Source organism: Armigeres subalbatus, unplaced genomic scaffold (genome assembly GCF_024139115.2).
Source record: "Armigeres subalbatus isolate Guangzhou_Male unplaced genomic scaffold, GZ_Asu_2 Contig1375, whole genome shotgun sequence".
Lineage (NCBI taxonomy): Eukaryota > Metazoa > Arthropoda > Insecta > Diptera > Culicidae > Armigeres > Armigeres subalbatus.
In genome coordinates this window covers 72,400-81,341 of record NW_026942149.1, presented here as the reverse complement: position 1 = coordinate 81,341, position 8,942 = coordinate 72,400, and the positions used below count along the sequence as shown (strand labels likewise).

Here is an 8,942-nt window from a genome sequence, read left to right as displayed (position 1 = left end):
TAAGCCCCCTCCCCCCATATGGTTTATCGAGATCGCTTAGTGGTAATCTCGTTTTCCCACCCAATAACGACGTGGTTTTTTTTCTAGCGCAAATAATACTTATATTACTCAAAACATATGATTAAATCGCTGATTTTTAAAGATGGACAAAAACAGGAATTTAAACTGATTTAAAATCAAACGGAACGCTTCATGGGAGTTAATTTTTTTCTTGAATTCGGAACTTCTGATGATGTCATTATGTTGTAAATGTATCAGGTCTTAGGATAACTAGAACTTGCACACCTCTTCGATGCATTAGATAAAATTACAAAAAATATTTACTCACGAATATGTCAGTTCTAAACGAGGAGAGACAACCAACCAATTCCAGAAGCAAAATTGTGCAAAAGCAAGGTCGAACTATGGATGCTTGATCTTGATGCCGATGGCGTTGAAGGCAGTTGCTCGATCGAGGTAGCGGCGGCTGAAGAAGAGAATAGGCCGACAGCGTTGCTTGCAGGTTGTTTGGTGGCGGAATGAGTTTGGCATCTAGTTTTAAACCGGTACAGAGGGCGTAATTGGGTCTACGATGGATGAGTTAGGGTTCAGCCTCTAGTCTCTAGGATCACCATGGAAAAGGCTTTCACTGGTACCTGCCCGGAATCTAGATTCGAGGAGCAAAACGTGACGTGTCCGATCCCGTAATTGATTGGTTGAGTCTTCAAAATGGCCGCCAAAGACCTGGAAGCTGGCGACTTGGTCCGGGCCCTTAGCTGGAAGACGTTTCTTTCCGAAATGGGTACCGCTGGTTGAAAGGTATCGGAGAGAGAGTAGGTTCTACTACCGCAAAGTTTTTGCTGACCCTCTAGTCGGCTTGGCTGGTCAAGGAAACTGTGGATGCAAATAAGAAAATCCTCCGGGATTTCACTCCAAAGGAGAAACGAAAAGAAAAAGCCCAGATCTGGAACTATTCCGGATTTAGTACACCTATTGTCATCTCTCTCAATACTCCTTACTCCTTAAGCTTTCTTGCAATTACCCTTATTGTGAGTTCTCCGGTTAGCGGGTAGAGCGGAACTACCAAAGCGCAATGCACAAAAATCCACAAAACTGGAGGGCCAAAGCACCAACCAAAACAAATCGCCACAAATCTAAATTTTCATACATGTATTTAGGGCATCCGCCCTCATCATTTGCCTTTCCTAGCCTCCTACTTCTTGGCCTAACTCCTCTACTCTTTCTCTATTCACATCTTCTTACACGCTAACATTTTTGTTTTCGTACTCACGAACTGCGGGGTGTCCCCCTCGTCTCGCCTCACCCGCACAACTCCATAATCTGCGACGATTCGCCATCAATCGCTCCTGCTTGATGTCTCGTCTCCAACCCTCCGTTTGCGGTTGTGACGGACTGGCGGCACTAGCGGTGGAAATGCCGGTAAATTCCCTCCTTGATGGCGACGACGAGATCACTGGGACAACTGCGCCTCCGACCTCTTCGTGCTGGCAAACTTCCTTCTCTGCGCGACTCCTCTGCTGGAGATCCCTCTGGCCATCCAGTCGACCGTGTACTGGATGGGATCCCTCCGAGGCAGTAGATGCTGACGAGGCCGCATGCCTTTCACCAATTCCACGCGACAGTCACCGGATCAACACAAGCACAAATCGTCCTTCAGCATGCGCAGCTCAGCTCCCATAGAAACACCCTACCAAAGCAACTTATATGAATTGTTTGCTCATTCAGTTTTTTGCAGTACAACTTACCCAGCGAAAGGGGTGTTTTGGCTCTGACGGAATTGTAACCGATCTCCGACGGATGTATGTTTGGTTCACTTCCCCGTGGTTTTGTTCTGACCTTCGGGTGATCTGCAAATCGCATGGGGTTAGGCTTATGTCGCGCAACGATAAAAATAGGATTACCCTTTGCCCTTCGATTGGCGGCCCGTTGACTGAAGTCAACTTGCGTTCGGTGCCGTGCTTTCTTGGACCGTCTACCTTCCTGCGTGATTCTGGAACTTTTTCCTGACCTGCGATGGAAGTGAGGTTATGCCTGCATCGTGGTGTGTTTGTTGCCGGCGTCTCGAAACCGGATTTACCTCACGGTGAACGATTTCGGGTGAATTTCGGTTCCCGAATTAAACCACCGGTGAAAATCACTCACAAACCGCGCACTGTGATTCCCGCGAAGGGATTATATAACTTTTCGCCTCGTTGTGGCGGCGACGATCTTTTCGCACGGAGGTACCGACAAAGTGAAGACTCATTTCCTCTTCGATCTGGCTTGCGGTGTTGCCGTTCGTGGTGTGCGTGTGTCAGTGGCTCCTGTCAAACTACTGCAGTGGCGCGCCGCTTTGCGCCGCATATTTGATGCAGGGCTGGATTTTCGATTCGCATTCAAACCGACTGTTGGTGCGTTATGCAGGTGTGCGGGATGGTGCTTGCGTTTTGTTTTATTGTCGATTGCAAGTATTAATGATTTTCAATCACATAATAATATTCTTCAAAGCTTACAAACAATACTAAACGTAACACCCTTTCTTTAGATAATTCTATTTGTTCTTTACAATAACCGCTTTTCTGTACGTCTATTGTTGAGCTACTATCATATTAATACTCACGAACGGAAGAGGCATAATTCCTTGCTGTAATTAGTTTTATAATTTTGCTTCGTGGTAATTATTCCGAAGTTTGACAACTCACGAAGTTTGGCAACCCGGTTTTAAAAGGTTGACTGCACTTTGGCGCGCAGAAAGCCGGACAAAACCTAAAAAAAAAAATCGTGATTTTTGTGAAGCCCATATGTTTGAAATTTAATATATATATTAAATGAGTTAGTTCTTTGTAGTTTTGTAGTTTTGATTGTAGCTTGTGAATTAAATTTTTGGTGTCTTGTTGAAGTTCATTCCGTGAAGTGTCTCCCGAACAAATATGTATGGGAAAATGAAATTTTGCTAAACTTTTTCGGGAAAGATTCGAAAGATCTGGTATTATGTATTAAAATCAATTTTTTTTGTCTACTTTTCGGTGATTAGTGAATTGCGCATAGCTGCACCAAACCGGGAAACTGACTGGTGCAATGTTAGAATGAGGACTCTGTCTTTGTTCTAGATCCTAGGGCTTGGGCTTGCGGAAGCCCTTTGGATAACATAAAGTATGTCGGATAACCACTTTAACGTCAAAATGAATTGAACGTTTCAAAATTACTCTGTGGTGAAGTTTTGAACGCAATTTCAGGATTTGTCCGTGATTTGTAGGAGGGCCCGCCACTGTGCATGGACCTGACAGATGACATTTAGTTATAAGTTGCGTCCTTTCTCAAACCGCTTTTCTATTTTTCAAAGATTGAGTTTGGGTAATATGATCTCCCTGACAGGCGTGATAACCCAAGTAACAATTTCAAGGCTTCATGGATTTATTTAAGTTGAAGTTTGTTTGAAGGCTTATAGCTATCTCCAAAGCCATAATAAAACGTCTAATAAAACCACAAATGCCAAAAGCTTCATAAACTTAGGAGTGGGCTAATGATTATCTTGAGGACTCCAATAAAACCAATTCTGAAAACTATAATAAAACCGGATATTTTGGCTATAGACTTGTCTTACGCATAACCTTCATAAAGCTTAGTATTTTTTTATAGGTTTATAATGGGATTATACAAGAACATAATGTTAATGTTGAACTTCATGCACTATGGCCAACCGAATAGCCAAAAACAAATGTTTCTATCATAATGTTTCTGCTACAAGTTTCTCGAAAACTTAAACAAATAAAACAATAAATAGGGAAAATGTCCCGATCCCCATCTCACTGAACATATTTTTATCTCATCGCAAAAAAAGAAATACGGCACTAATTTCGTCGCTTCTTTTTGTAAACATGCGTGCTCACTGCTGAAAAAAATCACAAAAATAAGAAGTGACGAGGATGTTGGCGACAACCTTCTTTTTTAATTTTTTATTTTTTTATTTTATTTTATTTTTATTGGCTGATAACTTGGCACTCCTCGCTCAACAACGCTCTGAAATGCCAATGTATCTTAAGCTAAATGACCTTGCCGAGCGCTCCTCTTCGGCAGGTTTAGTCATTAACGTCAACAAAACCAAATCGTTGCATGTGAACACGGTGACCCCTTCCAGTTTCACAGCTGGACAATCAGTGAACAATATTCAAAGCTTCTAATATCTTGGTAGCCAAATGGCGTCAGATGGCTGTACCAAGATCGACATAGGCGCACGACTAGGGCTGCCTTAGTGGGCTTAAGAAATATCTAAAAAAAAAAACAGGCAGAAAAGTGAATGCACCAAAATCCGAATTCTCAACACTAAGATGAAATTTTGTGCTGCTATATCCTAGTGAAACATGGTGTGTATCAGTGGAGCAAACGAAACTGCTGCAGGGGTTCATCAACTGCAGGTGCATTTTCAGCATGAATTTCTCAAAAATTAAATGAAAATTTCAAAACATAATCGATGAATTTGGAATTTCCTGTGGAAACTCTCAAAATTCCTAAATCATTTCCTATGCAACATGAACTTCCACGAAATTGTAGCAGCAGTGCATTATAAAACTTAAAATGTTACTTGGGATGTTACAATGTTACATTCTATAATTATTTATGGAAATTAAGACTGTATCCGTGTATGGCATCCTTTCATTTATTTAGCTTACATCTAAACAGCTAACACTGAATCAACAATTTGACGCCACAATACACGGTTCGAGGCCGCATCTCTCCATCCTCGAATGCGCCCCACGCTCGCCAAGTCGTTTTGCACCTGGTCTGCCCATCTCGCTCGCTGCGCTCCACGCCGTCTCGTACCTGCCGGATCGGAAGCGAACACCATCTTTGCAGGGTTGCTGTCCGGCATTCTTGCAACATGTCCTGCCCATCGTTCCCTTCCGGCTTTAGCTACTTTCTGGATATTGGGTTCTTCTGACATCAGCTAGAGTGAGAGGGTGCGTCCGGTGGGGTCTGCCTAAGATGTGGTGGGGTTCGACAGTGGGCTCTGTTGAACTTCTATAAAAAGCTGCATGTGTACCCAAGCAGGCCCTATCAAAGCGACCGTGTGCCGCTCAAAGCGCACTAGCCTAGTCCTGGTGTTGGATGGGACTTTAAACAAATTTGACCTGACCGATCGAGCGTCTGTTCACCAAGGAGGTGCGGCTCCAACAGCGTCTGTTCTGGCATTCAGCGGCTGAGTATGAAATGCTATTCTCCAGAAGCTATACCTAAGATGGCAGCATCATCCCAGTGGATAGGGAATCTTGGGCCAACAACCTACTGTTCCCGAAACATCAATTTGTTCGGGAATCCGATAATGAAAGAATGCGGACTGATTTTACGGCGACGACTCTTAGTGCGAAACAACGGACACGAATAGGAACATGGAACGTTTTAACCCTAGCCCAGCAGGGTAAATTGGCACAACTTGCCAATGAGGCATGCCGCATGAAGCTTGAGATCCTGGGACTGAGTGAAGTCCGTTGGCCAAACTTTGGAGAACACAGAACGCCTTCCGGACAAGTTATGCTGTACTCTGGTTTACGAGGTGAACACGCTCCCCGACATCGCGGAGTTGGCTTCCTACTAAGCACTCAGGCACATTCTGCGCTTATGAAGTGGGAACCTATAAGTGAAAGGATAATCGTTGCTAGATTTAGAACACTGGTCCGAAACCTTACTATAATCCAATGTTATGCGCCAACCGATGCTGCCGATCTGCAAGACAAAGAAAACTTCTACAGTCAACTAAATGCCGTCGTAGATAGAATTCCGAAGGGTGATATCAAGATCTGTTTGGGCGACTTCAATGCGAAGATCGGATCCGACAACTCGAACCATGAGCGCATTATGGGACGCTATGGTCTCGGAGAAATGAGCGAAAACGGAGAGCTGTTCGCAGAATTCTGTGGTAATAACGACATGGTGATCGGGGGATCGCTCTTCCCTCATCGACCGGTTCACAAGGTCACGTGGATCTCCCGTGACGGCTTTACAGAAAATCAAATCAACCACATCTGCATCAGCCAAAAATGGAACCGGAGCCTTCTTGATGTACGGAATAAATGTAGTGCCGATATCGCGACCGATCATCACCTCTTCATCGGCGAAATACGCCTGCGCATTGCGAGGATTCGTCGGCAGGAGGAAAGACCGTCTAAGACGAATAAAGTACTCTTCATTTAATTCCACCAATTATTTTTTATATCTTTGCAGATACGTATTTTGACCACAACCATGTGGTCGTCTTCTGTGTCTCGTACTTGACTCGACTTAGCCGAGTCAAGTACGAGAGTCAAGTACGAGACACTGAAGACGACCACATAGTTGTGGTCGAAATACGTATCTGCAAAGATATCGAAAATAATTGGTGGAATTAAATGGAGAGTACTTAATTCGTCTTAGACGGTTGAATACATTCCGCTAAAAGAGCTTAATATATTTTTCTGGAGGAGGAAAGAGTTGGACGTCGATTCAACACACGCTGACTGGAAGATGCCACGGTGAAACGGTCCTTCGTTGAAGAACTGGAGCCACGTGTTGCAGATATTCCGGAAGATGGCAGCGTAGAAGACCAAGAGACCGCCATCAAGAATGCCTTCAACGCCACCAGCGAGAACAATCTGGGCGAACTGCGCACCCAGAGAAAACAATGGATCACCGATGAGACCTGGAGGAAGATAGAGGAGCGAAGAGAAGCCAAAGCCACGATAGAGCGATCAAAAACTAGAGGAGCCAAAGTCTTAGCCCGTCAACGATACTTGGCTGTTGAGAAGGAAGTAAAACGCTCATGTCGACGGGACAAGCGAGCGTGGGCAGACTATCTGGCAACCGGGGTCATTCGCCACCTCTACGATATCTCACGACGCTTAAGCAAGGCGAAGATGAAAGCAACGATACCTGTGACAGACGCTTATGATCAGTTATTGACCGACCCAACTGACCAGCTGAAACGCTGGTTCGAGCACTTCGAACAACTTTTTTAAGTGCCAGCCATGCTATCACCACCTTGGCATGATCTGCCTAGGATCCGACGTATAACACGTGTCAATACCGAAGCTCCATCACTGCTAGAGATTCAAACAGCCATCCAAAGCATGAAATCGAATAAAGCCCCAGGGGTCGACCGCATATCAGCCGAGATGCTCAAAGCTGACCCCATGACATCCGCTCAACTACTGCATCGTTTATTTCATAATATCTGGGACACCGCAACTTTCCCGGTCGACTGGATGCAAGATATCTTAGTGAAGGTGCCCAAAAAGGGTGACCTGACTGTATGCGATAACTGGCGAGGCATTATGTTGTTATGTACCGTTCTCAAAGTTCTGTGCAAAATTATCCTAGCCCGGATTCAGGAGAAGATCGATGCGACTCTCCGGTGGCAGCAGGCCGGATTCCGTGCTGGAAGATCCTGTATGGACCATATTGTCACGCTCCGCATCATTCTGGAGCAGGTCAACGAATTCCAAGAGTCTCAATCACGAGAATATGTGAGACGCAAGAGGGTGCCTGAGAAAATAATCGGACTCATCGAGGCACAGTACGAGGCCTGCTCGTGTATAGTGCTGCACAATGGGGTCCTGTCCGACCCTATCCGGGTCGTAGCTGGTGTGAGGCAAGGATGTATTCTATCACCGTTACTGTTCCTCATCGTAATCGATGAGATTCTGGTAGATGCGATTGACCGTGAACCAAACCGTCAACGTCATCAAAACCAAATCGTTGGATGTAAACACGGTGACTCCTTCCAGTTTCACAGTAGCCGGGCAACCAGTGGAGAATGTTGAAAGCTTCCAATATTTTGGTAGCCAAATGGCGTTAGACGACGGTACCAAGATCGACATAGGCGCACGGATCAAGAAAGCAAGGGCTGCCTGTGCGAGTTTAAGAAATATCTGGAAAAACAGGCAGATAAGTGAACGAACCAAAATACGAATTTTCAACTCTATCGTGAAATCTGTGCTGTTATACGCTAGCGAAACATGGTGTGTATCAGTGGAGAACACTCAACGGCTGCAGGTGTTCATTAACAGATGCCTGCGTTATATAATTCGGGCCTGGTGGCCTCACAACTGGATGTTAAACAACGAGCTGCATCGTCGTTGTCACCAGAGGCCTATAGCAACTGAAATTCGGGATCGGAAGTGGGGCTGGGTCTGCCACACTCTACGTAGGGGCGGAAACGAAATCTGTAAACAAGCATTAGTCTTGAACCCAGTGGGACATCGCAGCAGAGGCAGACCCAGAGGTTCATGACGGCGAAGCCTCAATAAAGAAATAAAAGAAGTCGACCGAAATCTAACCTGGTAACAGGTTGAAGCGATAGCCGGGCAACGCTCAGGATGAGGATCTTTCAAGTCGGCTTTTTGCACCACCGGAGGTGTACAAGATCCATAAGTAAGTAAGTAAGTGATAAAATTCCAATTATTATATTTAGTGGGCATATTATTTCATATTTTTCCATTTATAGCGTGTCCCACAAAATTATAAATTTTATTTGGCAAAAATTAATACCTCATAAAAGTATTCATAGTTACGTTTAAGTAAAACAAGTTGCTCTGGAGAAAAGTTGGCTAATGTGACCAACTTCTATTAGTGTTCATGCTATAATATTGACTCGAAAAAAAAAATGATCGACAAACGCAACTTGGCCCACAACCGCAGACACTCCTTTACTATTAATAAAAACACACCAAAACACGATTTCAGCCATCGATCGTGTGGTGGCGCAGTAAGTATACAAATGAACGCAAGTAAATTGATCATACAATTTTTATTTTAAATTAGAATTCCTATATTTGCTTTGGGATGGCTCGATTAGAATTAAGTTAAAGTTTCGCTTTGCTCGAACCTGGATCTGATAACGGGTCATGTATACTTACTTGATACTTGATGGGCTACAGCTCTTCGATGAACCTACGCCGAATGGAATATCCTTCTCCACTGGACTCGATCCT

At 44.4% G+C, this 8,942-nt stretch overlaps 1 long non-coding RNA gene across 1 annotated transcript; it reads right to left on the bottom strand.

Annotated features, from left to right (window-relative positions):
- Nucleotides 1-1,185: 1,185 nt before the first annotated feature.
- Nucleotides 1,186-2,209, bottom strand: LOC134202726 (uncharacterized). The gene is made up of 3 exons (XR_009977315.1): nt 1,902-2,209; nt 1,746-1,847; nt 1,186-1,687 (listed from the first exon to the last, which is right to left on the bottom strand). It is a non-coding gene; the product is annotated as an uncharacterized LOC134202726 (long non-coding RNA).
- Nucleotides 2,210-8,942: the final 6,733 nt, after the last annotated feature.